Raw genomic sequence first — 15,118 nt, forward strand, 5'->3', positions numbered from 1 at the left:
AGCTGTGACAGAGTCAAGGAAGTATTCATGGAGAAGTAATGTTTTTTCAGAAAAAGGGGAAACTGTACTTCCCCACTTGCCATGAGGCTATGAAAGGGATGGGGCTACCTCTGCCATAGTCCCTGCTCAGGATATCCCTTGAGCAGCCTTCTGTGGCTCCCAGTGTCTCTTCCTTCATTTTACAGAGACATTTGACATTTGTTGTCCATGCCAATGCATTTTCCTCATTTTGTTCATGATATTTGTGAAATTGCCTCACAGAATTTTAGTGTATTCAGTCAGGATTTATGAACGGGCTCTTTCTGCTGCTAAAAATCTATGCTCAGTCACACTTTGATAACCAGCCACTTAGAAGGTTAAAATATAACTTCTGTCACATGGGTTTCCTCTCACTTTACTACAAAAAGAGTTTGTAGACAGGGCTGTATCACAACAGAGCCCTTCTTCCTGTTTGTCTGTCCTATGGCTTCATAAATCTCTGCTTGTGACATCATAATCTGTTGCTGTGGGAATCCTGCTGGTATCACAAACAGGGGATTACGACCTCAAAGTAGGAGCAAACAGAAAAAAAAGATTGGTTCTGTGAGAAACAAAACATCCTCAGGGAAGATGAATAGATCATTCTCCAAGACCTTTCAAGATCAGGCTTACCAATGTCCTGGAAACCTGAGACTGAATTCCAGATTTCTGTGTCTTAGTAACCTCATCTTCAGAGTCAAGAACCCACTGAAGACTCCCTTCATATCTACCCCACCCCTGCAACAACCCCCTCTAAAAATCCCCAAAACAACAAACAAACAAAAAAACCCGTCCAAAAAAAAACCGAACAAACCAACCAACCAAAAATCCCCAAAGCCTAAATAGGGACACAAAGCCTTTTAGAACAAATTCTTAGGCAAAACATAGAAAAAGATCTCTTTTGTACTGAGTGTAAAAACATGTTCCTAGCAGACAGGCTAAACTAGCTAGAATCCACATGTATAAAATGAGTTTATATAAAGGAATTTTAATTCAGCCTTTATCATCTGACAATTTAATAATTTTATGTTCTTGATTTCATCTTTGAAGGACATGCCACAAGGTTTTGGCCATATCACTGTGGACACCTATGAAGGGTCCCCTATGGAAACTGCTGCAGGGCACTTACATCTGAGGAGTTCAGGGGCCCAGTGGGTCACAGACAGATGTCAGTGGTATCATGCATCCTACAGTTGCTTCAGTAAGAGGGTGGAGGAGGGCACCTCAAGGTGTTCAGTGTGGCCATGCTATGGCTGACTGGACCCCTGAGAGTCACTGCAGCTTTGGAGCTGATGCCAGGGCTCACGGGAGTACTGCAGCTAGAAAAGAAGAAAGGGTTTGGTGCTCTTCTTCATAATTTCCACACAGGGCTCTTCCAATATTTATCCTTTATTGCTAATCTATTCGAATAGAATGTGAAGGAAATGCAAGATCAGTAAAGGCATATGCAAATATAACTTTTTTCTTGTAGGTCATTGCCATAGAAACTATTGCTACAGGATCTAGAGAGACATGGCCAGATCATAAGGCCACAGAAATGAGGGTCTCAGCCTCTTGGGTCCAGTAACATTATTTCTTGTAAAGCTTTACTCCATTTTTTAGGCAAATTATTTGTGTTCCTTTTCTTAGTTTTGCTACCTGCTAAATGGGAGCACAGATTCCAATTGATCCCACTGGAGTCCTAGGAGGAAGCCTTATTTTGTGTGGACAGGCAATTTGAGAAGACAACACAAGTGCTTTTGGGAATCACTTTTCAGTGAGGTTTAACCTCTCTTTCAGACTCAGGCCTACGGAGTCTTTGCATGACCACAGCCTAAGGACCTTCCCCAGCTTACAGCAATAACTGAGTGTCACCCAGCAGATCCTGACTCTTCACTAAGTGATGGATCTGAGTAAAGTCAGTCTACAAAACCCTGTGTCCTTTCCTACACCTTGTGCAATACCTCTGCACCAGGGCAGCATGTGGGGGAAGCAGGAAGGTCCCTGGGATTGCTCTTGAAGCCTTCTAGGCACAGATAGTGTGTTTAGTAAATTAAAATTGTATTCCTCCAAATAAACCACTCTTGTGAGGATGTTGTTTCTCAGTGAACAACCTTTGACCGCTCAAAAGCAGTCTTTTGTAGCCTAAAGCAGTCTTTCCCCCAGTCTTCCTGCCTTATGTTCTTGAAGCTTCTCTTGTGCTGGCAGCAGCAATTGCAGAGCCTCACGACACAGAAAACTGATCTCTTTCTTTTTCCTCTATGTTTTTCAGACAAATCAGCTTATTCATATGGTTGATGATATGACAGTTAGTCCTGAGGGAAGGGACTTTGTGGTCAGAGCACAGGGGAAGAGCTGAACTGCTGCATTTGGCAGCATTTGGCAGAAGCCCACATTCAGACTGGGCTAAACTGTTGGGGAAATTGTTCCCTCACCAAACTATTTTGTCACCACTCTCTTGCTTTCTTTTACCATAAGCCTCATTCCTCTGGGTCAGTACTGAAGGACTCCATTTCATTACCATTGCTTCCCAAATTTTCCTGGGCAGGTGAACATCCAGGTAACGTGGAAGTCTATATTTGATCTTGAGAGAGTACTGGAGTGGATGGTACTTGGGAAGGCTGAAATAGTTGTTGAAAGATATTTGCTGGCTGGTTTCTAGGAGACAGCATGACTCATTGCATCTTTCCTTGTAGTCTGTGCCTCTCAACCATTTATCAACTAACACACTTGATCAAGACTGATAAAAAATCTTTTAGAAAAATTATAGAGAGCTGCACTATAGAATGGGAACATTAAAGCGTGGAAATAAAATGATTGCTGAAGATAAGGTCTGTTCTACTATCATTGAAGAATGTAGGCTCGCATTCATCCCAAGGGATTTTCTGGTGAAACTCCCACTAGTACAAGTAATAAATGCATGCATAAATCCCTTTGTATCTTGACAATTTTCCCCTCGCCATGCTTTGACCAAACTTCACAGTCAGCAGTCTTTCTGTGTTGGGGGTGTTAGTGTGTTAAAATTACTATTTCATTTAGCACTGCCTAAATATATCAAAGCTAGGAAAGATTCTTAATTTTAGTTGAAAAGCATAATTTACACCATTTATAACAATAATAAATAACAGTAGTTGCAATAATAACAGTAATGGTCCAGAACATGATTTTAGAATCACAAAAAAAAGCAGATGAGGTGCAATAATCATAAATAAGTAATAGCTGGCAATTAACACATTGCATTTCAAGCTCTGAAAGGAAAAATGACACTAGGATGATAAGGCTGTTTTCTGCAGCTCATTTCGAATAAAGGTGTAAATGGCATACATGACATTTCATCACTGAATATGCCCAGAGATTAGAATGAAGGAAGGAAGGCAGAGCCATCATATGTAGGTTACACAGGAAAGTTCAGCTACTGCTGTAGAATGTACAGATTTGGTCTTATAAAAACAGTCCTGTGAATGCCTTTTCTGACAAGCAGGAATATGTTGTCAAACATTTGATTCATCAAATGTTATCTTCACTGTACAAGAAAAGTATTCTAAGCCCTGACAAAGCCCAGGAATCAAAAAATGAAGTAAAAAAGAACAAGTTTGCTAAGCCTCCAAAACAAATCAATAAAAATGACCACTGAAAATGACAAAATTCCTTTTTACGAAAATACAGGGCTTCCATTTTGAAGTTGATGAGGCAAAAGGCTCTGTTTATGTTGAATTTTAAAACACAAAGCTGAAGAAAGCAGATGACATTTTCCACAGTGTGTACCTGCTTTAGAACTGTAAACCTAGTTTTAAGTGGTTTAGATGCCTATAAAAGACATGTTCAGGATGGAGATGCTAAAAGTCAGGGATGTGCACCAGAGAGAGCAATTTCAGAGCAAATAGATCTTCTCCTGAACCCAGGTGGAATCCATGCAAGGTGGGGTTGTATGAATGAAAAAAATCAAGAACACAACTCTGGCTGTGGTTAATGCCTCTGGCAGCCTGCTGCACCTCAAGTGCACCGGCAGCTGCTCTCTTTGTGCATCAGGGCTCGACACTGTGGTGCTGCTAAACAAACTGGAACTGGAGACTGCTTCCTCCTGACCATGGGCTCTGCTGTGCTGCAGACAGGCAGCTGGCTCTGAAAAGGAGCAGCCACCCACGCAGGGCAGCCTGACAGAGAGCTGAGAGCACCAGCAGCCTGGTTCAACCCATGCACTTGGACGTGTCACCTGTGACTCATGGTGAAGTTTGGCATTCTTCCCCAAATGGTTTTTTTTAATTTGCTAGAAAGGCTGGAGAGTCAAATGTTTTATCCAGCTCAAAACCTTCGTTTTGTTTTGGTAGAATTTCTACATGCATGTGCACAAAGGGTACACTAAAGTATCTTAAAAATATGTATTCCATTAACCAGAAGAAATTAGTATTCTGATTAACTGCACAGCCGTGCCTCCTAAGTGCTTCTGCCATTCTACTAGGAAGTCTACATTTACCTCAGGTATTTCAAGTTTCAATTATTTAAAAATAATACATAATCCTTTTTACAGCTGTACCTTAAATTCCTGTGCATCTCTATCAAGACTATTATTTGCTACAGAAAAAAATACACAGAAGTGGGGGAAAAAATGCTGGCGCCCAAGTGATTTGTTCTCCACCAGCATGTGGGAGAAACAGGTTCTCTTCCAACCCTCTTGTTCCCCAGGCTGTCATGGGCACTGAGTGCTGCAGAGATAGCAGCAGCAGCTTCTCCAGCTGATTAACCAGAGACAGTGACAGACTTTAGCAAGAGTGCTACCCAGCACTCCAGAGCCAAAGGAATAGTTGCCTCAAAATAGAAGCAGATGGATCTGCGCAAAACGATGGGACTTTGGAATTCAAAAAAGTGTGTTAGTGGTGAGGGAAAGAGGGAATTGTGTATCTCATTTTAAAAGGAATATGTACACTCTGTCTCTTACTATCTTTTCCAACAAGAAGATAAGGAGGTCAGGCTGCACTGAAACACAACGAACTGTGGTAAACCATGATTTTAAAATATGTTGAAACCTTTAATAGTAACAAAAGAAGATATTTACAAAAATACCGTGTATAGATAATTTATACAAGGCTAATTATCCTGGTAATAAATATAAATAGAAACAAACACGGGTGTTTTTTCATATGTTGGACAAGTCAAGTGAACTCTGTGGAAAAGAGAGAAATGTCCTATTTTACAAATAAGGTCCAAGTGTGGACCTGAACTTGAAATTTTTCATTGGGATTTCCTGAGTCTGAGAGATATTTGCTCGTGTAAGGATCAAACTCAAAAGTAAGTAGGCCTGAGTCTCCAGCGGTTCTGTACACCAGGTTAACTTCTTGGACCTCAGTGAAATTGCTCTAGATCTGTACTATGGTAACTGAAAATAGAATTATCTTCAAAGGATAACTTCCTGTCAGTTTATTGATCTGATTCCAACACAGCAAATCTGCATCCTAAGTGCATGTTGCAGGGCTTTAGGATTGCTTTATAGCACTCTGAGAGGAAGTTACTTGTTTTCCCACTATATCACAAATATGCCATAGTGTCCTCCAAAACACTGAAAATTACACTTATGGTAGAATTCAGCTCATCTTTGGCTACAGACTTCTAAAGATTCTGCTGTATTAGAAAATTACATGGGACTGGACCCGCTCTCCAATCTCTGGGCTTCACCCTGAGCTAACTTTGTTCGCATCCACATGATTAAACTCTGCTGTAAAGCAGCCTGACCACATTTAACATGCTTATTGAGGATGTGTCAGGCCCATGCTGAGCCCCAAACTGTGTGTGGGCACTGTCTGGGAGAGTGCTGGGCTGCTGCTGACGGTGCGCACAATTTGACCATATGGATGGTCATGCACTGGTGCACAGGGCCGTGCAATTGCCTGGCTCATTTTAGTAGTGTAAAAATGATCTTAGTGTCTAAGCCTGTCTGCTGCCTCTTAAATGCCCTTCTTAGAAAAATTGACACTTAGAGATGCCCGTTTCTCTTCACTGAGTTTGGAAAAAATCTAAAGTGACTCATTCAGAAGCAGACTTTGACTTTCTCATGCCTAAAGTGAAGTGTCTGCTAACCAGAGTGTTTTGGGGACACCATGTATGTACATAAATGACGAAAGAAAAAGGTCAGATTCCTTACTGCGTGTGCATGGACTTAATATGTGGTAAAGCTGAATCTCTGAGTAAAGAAATAAAGAGTGAAAATAGGGCAGTCTCTGACACATGCAGATCGATGAAGAAGTAAGCACTCACTGAGACAGGCCAGATGCTGACACGATGCTTTTCCCCTGTCTGCTCTGTAAGCAGTATAAACAGCAATAGACATTGTATCATTTAAAATTGCCTCATCGAATGTAATGCTGATTTTAGGCTGTTTTGAACCTCCTAGCTACCAAGGAGCAGAGAATATTTACTCTCATCTTAAAAGATTTTACCTGGCGAGACAGAGCAAACAGCAGTCAATACCATTAGGGTGAGCAAGATGCTTCTGCACTCCCAGCAATTCTTCAGGGCACAGTCCCTGCAGAGCCCTGAGGGATCTCAGACTAAAGTGGAAAAGCAGAGTAATGGGCATGTCAGTGCAGAGTGATTCATCATCAGTCAAGTTAAAGTTTGGGGAACATAGGGACACTTACCCTAATGTAAGGGGAGTAAGCTCCCAGTTACTGCCCTTGTTACCTAATGCCTGACATGGCCTCAGTGCTCAGTTAGATTTGGCAAAGACCCAGAGAGAGATGCTGATATCCAAGGTTGCAGTTGCTGATTCTTTGAGAGTCCCTTGACGCATCTGATTAAAGCAAATGATCAATACTAAACTTTGAGAAAAACTAGTGTGGGGATGTTACAGATGACAGCCCATGAATAAATAACTCTGATAATGGCATTTGTCTTACTATAAAGCTCATTCATAATTTAGCAAGAATAATGCCCATTAAAGAACACCTAGAATGATCACTGACAAAATAAAGAGTTAATTGGTTTCTGTCTTCTGGGAACTCTCATAATAAGCTCAGTATGGAAAACTGGCTATGAACTCTATATAGTGATTATAAAAGTATCTATTCTCCAGGTTACCTCCTCCTCATTTAGTCTTTCTGCAGCACTTTTTGGACATCTGCTTTTGATATATGTTCTCTAAGTTGGAAAGGAAAAATGGTGAGAGAGGTCCTATCTCTTTTTCACAAAAATAAGGAAGAATTTGACCCAATCACCACTGAAGTCATCAGAAACTGATTTGGGTCCCAAAGTAAATATCATGGGAACCTTAAAGTAAATATTGCTCCTTATTAAGCAAATAAGTGTTGCTGTATGCTAAATTTAGAGGAAGAAATAACCCAGTTATGTCAGAGGAGTTATGTACTTTAATAAAATGTAGCTTGAATATTCATACCGTACAGTCATGTAATGCCTATAAAATGTTTCCTGCCCCACTACCACAAAAACAGTTTGCAGATGTCTTTTAAGCTAGAAATACTGTCTGTCTAAGACAGGGGGAGAATGCCAATACCAGAGCCCTGCTCCTCCAAAATACAAGTGGTTTGTATTTTCACATAAGGATTGCGCATATGCACTGGCACATCTGTTCCCTACGCAGTCCCACAGCCTGGAATGGATAACGCTGACTTTGGGGATTAATGTCAGCCTCACTTGAGCAAAGTGCCTCACTTCAGGCACAGCAGAACACTTGTACTCTAACAGTCCTTGCAGCACTCAGACAGGATACACTTTTCTGGACGTTGTGTCAAAATGCAAAGTACCATCCCATCCTGGCCTCCCTGGGTGATCACCTGTTTCTATTTAATGTCTTCTACTTAACAAATATAATATGATGGTGATGGAGCCAGAGTGTTTCAGAAGCATCCTGGAACAATACTCCATGTGGAAAATTACAGTGTCCCATAGTGCTTCACATCTACCCCAACTATATTAAACACTACATAAAACAATCTGAATTCCAGACATTCTCTCTAGATACTGTAAGTATGCTATGCCAGTATTTATGAGATCAAAAACATGCCAAGGTTTTAAATCCATGATTCTGAATAGAAACTTTGTGTTTCACACAAGACTGAGCTCTCAGCATATTGCTCCCCTCCCCTCAACATGCCACAGCTTCAGCTTTGAATGTGACCAAAAATGTCACCCTGTCACTTCTCTTGAATCAAAAGACAGAAAAGCAGGAGGGTTTATCACAGTGGAGGACCACTTTTAGAGACCAAGCAGTTCAGGTATTGACATCCAGTGACTCCCTACAATTCATCTGATGCCTCTGCACCCAGACATGGCAGTGCCTCTTCTGACTCTTGGCTGTGTTGGTCAACATCAGGAAACAGCCACTGCTATTTGGCACTTGGTAAACAATCAGGGCTGTAAGAGAAATGGTTTCACAGGCCTGAAGGGAGAGGCAAGGGAGATGTGTGAGAGGGCAGGGAGGCAGCCACATCCCCTCAGGCTCACAGGCAGCAAGGTTTGCCATCATCTCCAGCCACACACAGGATTTGCACCACAAGTCCTTTGCATTGTCATCCCAGCCATTGCTGAAATTTCTCCCTCCCCTTCCAGGCCATTTCAGTCTCACTTACCTGCTTAAGTCTGTAGGAGTGCCAAGAGCAGGGGGCTGAAGTACCAGGATAAATGGATGGAGCAAAAGAGGAGTCAGGGCCAAGGGTGAAAACTGTTTGTCCTTGATGGAAAAGTGTTCCCATGGTTCTGTCCCACTGAGCAGAGGTACCCCAGGACAGGAAACCACCTGGCACAATGTGAGGGGAACCATCATGAGGCAACTGCTTTACACACACACACACACACACACACACACACAGAGACAAAGGTAGCTGTTCTGGGGGGAAATGATGCAGGTTGGAGTCCCTTGAGCTCAGAGAGTTTCACCTCAGGCCAAGGGGCTATGCAATCTGGGTAGTTTTGTGGTGGTTTATCTTTTCCCCAGGGGCGGATGAGGGTTTCCTGAAATAATACATGTGCACTTCCATGTGCTAAATTGCACTTTTCTCTCATGGCTGTCCAGAGTGAATTGTGGAGGGCTGAAGCATGCTAATGTGGAGAGCTTGCACTGTATGTACTACATAAGCCATTCCAGGGAGATTTTAGTCTCCAAGGATAGCAGCCCAACATATTTAATGAACACTGTTACTTTCTATTATTTCCTGTAAGAGAAAGTGGAGAGAGATGATTCACTAAGGAAATCTGCATAATTAGGGTCCATCATTTCCTACAGATGGGAACATCACAGGCAAAGCAGAACACTTCCCCCTATCCTTTTAGCAATTCTTCTCAAGTAGCTGCTAGCTTCTCCACCTCTGGGAAGGGAGAATGAAGAGCTAACGCCAAAGAAATCTTCACCAGGAGAACTGCCTCCCCCTTGCTGCAACTGTTACTTCTCCCCAGCTTTCTAGCTCCACATCTTTTCTGCTTAGGAAATGTGCAGTTCAATTTTTTTTTCTCTTATGATGCTTGGCTTTATGTCAATTTATAAATCACATACTAACCACAAACTGAATTTTGGTCTGGCAGCTCAGGAACAGCATGTTGGTGTGGTGAGCCCTGGTCTTTGCCAGGATCTGCCCAATGCCATGGGAATGGCACGGACTTCTATCAGATCAGTCCTTGAAGAAGAGCAGTCTTAAATCCCTGCTTTGGCCAGCTTCATATTTCATCTGTCCCTGTCCCAGCAGACAGGGTGACCCTTTGTGAGGTTTACATGTGAGGGATTACTCAGCCAGTGGTCACCAAGTGGGGAGGAGGGAGGGAAGGGGGATGCTGAATAGTTCAAAATGGTGAGAAATGTGGAATCACAATTTTTTGTTTATTTTGTATTACCTTACAAGAAATGAGTGGCACACATTTCTTAACACTTAAAATAATTTCTAGGTAGTGCTGTAGTATGAGGTAAAATTCACTACCAACAGTGTAGATCCCACTCTACTCCACTAGCTCCTGTTCAGGGGTAGCTGTGGCATAGATTTGGACAGCCCTCCTCCCTTTCCAGGGCTGTTTTAACTCACTACTTGGGCAGAAAACTAATTGAAAGAGGGTGAAGAAAGGACAGGAGAGGACTAGGAGAGGGTTAGATTCTGCTGGCTCAGTGAGTTAAAGCAGCCCAGGAACACATCTGGAAAATGACACAGCAAGTGTAAAGGAGAAAGCAGGGCCATAGGGCTAGGAACAGGGTAGGGGAAGAAATCAGAGGGAAGATCAGTATTTCAATAGCAGCCAATTCTTTTACAGTCTAGATTGCTCTTAGAACAGCACTCTTTGTATTAGCATGAAGGCAAAAAATACCAGTCTAGGACAGCTGTAAGTTAGGCATCATCAGAGTGGATTTGCTTTTAAAACCACTTCAATGCAAAAATCACCTATATACAAAGGTTGGTGGGGGCAGACACAAAATGTGCAAATCAGGCCTGAGTTTACCTTCATTCAGAAGCTCTGAGCAACGTCAGAGCTGGAATGTCATGCTTGAGGATGTCTACTGACCTGTTCTACCTTCAAAACTTTTCTCAAGGTTTTTTTTCAGTTGGGTGTTTGCATTTATGTCTTATTCTCTTATTCTGCAATTCTTATTCTGCAAACTGATAGGAGAGGCTTGGAACCTGGATATCTTTAATACAGTTTTTTAGTTTTTGATGTGTTTCAAAAAGAAATTTTATGACAAGTGAACAACATATAACTCTTCAAAAGAAAATCCTCAGAATATTACACTATGTAGCGTTGATCAAATTAGGGTATCAAACAGCTTTTCTAAAAAGTGTTCTTGTGTCAACAGATTATCATAATCTCAATTTTCTGGTAAAGCACGTGGACTGTATGCTTTCAATTTGCTTTTCTTTTTTACTTCTCTTTTGTTTTCTAATTTATGAAATTATCTTATCTCCAGTGTTAATCCCCTTTTCTTAGTAGCTCAACACATTATCTAAACAATCATTTTTCACAACTCTGAACTGAAGTCCAGCAGAAGTAGGAAGTTTCATGGATCCAGTGAGAAAGCCTTTCCTTGTAGGGCCCTAAGAATTATGAGTCTGGATAGGTTTTGTATACAGTCATAAGAACCTCATTTTTTTGTGCTAAACCTTCAAAAGCTAGAAATTAACCCCTCTGCCTTCCACCTTTTAAAATGAGAATCATTACCCTCAGCTCCACAGTAGCTGGAAACTTTAAAGTTACATCTAAAATCTGTATTGTATCTAAAGACGGAATGAAATGTTTTTTGCTTTTTTTTTTCCTTCCAGTACTGTTAATACTGCTACTGCTGTGTAGATCAATAGTCGCTTTTCCTGGACAATAGCATACTTCATAAATCAGGGGGGTCCTTTTGGGCAATAATAAAAAAGCCATTTTTGTGCTGTGATTAGTTTATTATAAAGTATTCATCAGCACACCTCTTTGGGGAGGAGCAGATTGTGAACAGGGCTAACAAATGGCAGCCTGCCGCTCACAGAGACCACAGACCTCACTGATTTGCCCAAAAAGCAAGTGCCTGAGGTTTCTTATCTCTTCTAAAGTTTCACACTAAACCGAAGACCTCTACAAGAACTTCCTGTCCCCTTGTAAAAGCCCCTCACCTAAAAACTGCTGGAAACTTGTGACCTTCAAAGGTGAGATCTGAATATCAGCTCTCCCCTTGTGCCACTTTGCAATACAAAGGAACCTCTGAGCTTTAATTGTCAGACAAAAGACTCTCTTTTAGCCTACACAGTCCCTTTAATTAGGGTTTGCATGTGTATACATCAGTGACCTTTAATGGCAGGCCATTAGCACCTTTAAACATTACACCCTGATTGGTTTAGAGTCTGTGTGCAGAGAATGTTTTCGGTATTAAAGGTCTCTTTAATCTAAGGGAAAGGATAATAAGATCCATTGCTTGGAAACAAAAGTCTGCGGAATTTTGTACCTGCTTGTTCTACACTGAAGACACCTTGCTACTGACAAACCTTCCCCAGGTGTGGTCTCACTTGGAATTTAAAGCCCCTTAGTGTTGACAAAATGAAACCAGTAAAGAGTGGTAAACAGCAGGAAAGGAGTGTAAAGCGTAGAGGGGTATTACACATCTGGCCACAGAGCTGTTTATGACTCAGTTAACAGAGCTCAGCTGAATCACTGTAACCGGCTCTCCCCTGGGGCTCCATTACAGTCCTTGGGGCTGGATTCTTTCTCCAGTGTTACCACCATCAGCCTTTGTGGTGCTACAGACTGAACTAAGCAAATGAAATAATTTGGGGGGCGGGGGGAAGGGAGGAAAGACAATGAAGCCTAGCCCCCAGCCTAGCCTTCTTCTCAGTTGGACCAAACTAGATTAATTCATTGATCTGCTTCGTGGCAAGACCTCCTCAACCACTGAACCCACAGAAGAAGGAAGAGTGCTTTGTGGTTCAGGGTAAGGAATCACTGCTGCGGGGTAGTGCCACAGTATTGCTGCCAAGCATTTAGCTTTTGTCTTTTATATGTTGTTTTGCAAGGTGAAGTACTCAAAACATTGTAATTATCAGTTTAGTTATATGGAAAAACTGCAGAACAAAACCCAGTAGAAATCTGGAAGGTTAACCTCAGTTCTCTGGCCAGGTCTCCTGCTAGAGGATCACCTGCAGCTTTCCAATAAGAAACCCCTTCCCCTCTAGGAAGCATTATCCTCCATGGTCCTGGTGACCATGTCTGTTATGGTGATACTTTTTCAGGCCTTCGACTAGGAAATAGTTTATGTTCCTTTTAAAAGAAAATAATCTGAAACAAAAAAAGGTGTGAATTAGTTCTACAAAGCCATAGTAGCAAGCTTACTCCCACTTGTATCAGGAACAAATGTACCACTTTAAGATATAGTACTTTCCATTATATGTGGTCCCCTTCTAATTCACCCAATGATTTTCATGATAACTTCCCCACTCCTTTGCACCCTTTCAGGACAGGCCTATCTGGTCACCTTCTGCTCTCTAACACTCTAACATCCCAGAGACTGCCATTTTCCATTTCATATTCTGGACAGAAGCACATTTTTCGCCTCCACAGGCATCCCAGGGATGGGGACTCTGGGATCCCACCTATACCTTTACCTTCCTGATAGCTGTGAATCTCTAATCTATCCCTTCAGAGCACCTATAAAGATTTTCAAACTCTCTGCTTACAAGGAAAGCAAAGGCCTAGTGAGTCAGGGAAACAAGGGCAAGCCTTAAAACGTGGAATTTGCTAAACCTATTGCATTCCAGGTAGATGTCAGAAGTCCATGGACAAGGACTTAGAGGAGTTCTGAGGTGGGTAAGAGACACTAATCATTATTTCAGTGCTGAAGGTGCCACCACCACTTTCAAACAGCAAGCTGGTACAGATTGCAAAGGCATAATCTCAAATCATATTTTGCTGCTGATACCTGACCTGGGTGAAACTGGGAAAAACAGTGTGTGGATCCTCAGGAACCAGGACTCAGCCAGCCAGCAGTCAGTTTTGCATCCTGATCCTGCAGTAGATGCTCCTTCCTGCCAACACACAAACAGCTGGAACCACTTAGATTATTGTTGTCGGATGTGAGAAAATGTTCCTTTACCTTCCTAAAGCTTCTTATTTTCTTTTCTACTGGTCTTCTCCTCACATAGAAGCTGTTGGCCAAATCTGCATACAAAGCTCTCTTCCCTTCTCCCAGACTTGTTATCTGGCTTAGGCAGACACCCAAGCCCCTTCAGACTTCAAAGTTTTCAGCGTGCATGCCAAGAACCAGCCATGTTTCGTTCACTCCTTCTCCTCTCAACCTCCCCCTGACATCTCCAGGCTGTAAAACTCCAAAACAGAGTTTTCAGCTATCCAGAGATCAACTGTTTATCATAGCAATACCCACCAGGGTTCCTGGAGGAGTCACAGCAATGAGACTGAGCATTCCATAAGCACTGGAGAGAGCAAACATAGGCCCTCTCTTTGAGAGAATGCCCATGTGATGCTGACCCTTCCCCTGCCAAAGCCCAAAATAACTTGTTTAGGAGAGTAAAAACACAGTTAGTCATCACTCCCTGCAGATAAGCACTTGTAATCTGACAGTGCTGGGTCATGTTTGCTGGGGAGATAAGTTGGAGGCTGAGGCACAGGAAGTGCTTTGGTCAAACAATGTTTGTGGGGATGCCTGGCCTGTCCCCAGTTCCTGAATTAGCAACATCGTTTTTCAGCTCTGCAAGAGGTCTAGTGGCACCAGTCTAACCAAAGCAGGGAAAATCTTTGTAAAGAGGTTCTTTTGCTACACTGACCTAGAGCATGGCATTTATAAGAGGAATTACCTGTGGTCCTGTGCAACCAATCTCCTGCATGATTCTAGTACAGTCAGCCTGCCTACACCACCTCCATTAAAGATCCGTGACCACTTGGAAACTCTTTCCTCTTTTTCTCTCATGCAAGAGCATCATTCACAAAGCAGTGTGCATCCCACACTGTGAAATGTCGGGGGCCTCAGGGTGTCTCTCCAGAACACCAGCTGTTATGGCAGAAAAGAACTCCCAGACATCAAGCCTCCAAATAAGAAATATTTGTGATTATGAAAAAAAGGAAATGGTGGGGAAATCAAGAATTTGACTCACAGGCTACTGAAAGAGAACAGGAAAATATCTGCTTCTTACATTTCCTTCTTACCTTCCAGAGTTGGCAACTCAAATCATGTTGGTGATTACAGCCACTGAGCACCTTGCTAACCTGGAGCCAAATAGGAACAGTGTCCAGCAAGGGCTTCTAGACTCCCAACATCACAACTTGTATATTCCAGAAAGATCTGATGGGGTTTCACCACAGATAAGGGCAAGAGGTTTTTGGATTTTCATTAGCTGAGTTCATTCAGCAGACATGGTAAAGCACAATCAGGGAGATATAGAAGTCCAAAAGAATGCTCTGACCCAGTTAAAGGGTAATATTGCAGCTTAAAAAAATAATGTATTTTACACTGTGTGGCGAAGAAAGTAGTTCTACCTTCAATAAATAAAATGTACTCTACTTGATGACAACCCCTTGAAATCATTTCAGGCATATACAATGGCGCACTACACCACTGGAGAGACCACAGCTTCTCTGTGGCAGGCAGGGACAATAGCAGTCTCCTGCTATCTCATTTCTAACCATGTTCAAAGAAGTGTTCTTTTACCATTCA

The sequence above is a fragment of the Coloeus monedula genome, assembly GCF_965178545.1.
Source record: "Coloeus monedula genome assembly, chromosome: 1".
NCBI lineage: Eukaryota > Metazoa > Chordata > Aves > Passeriformes > Corvidae > Coloeus > Coloeus monedula.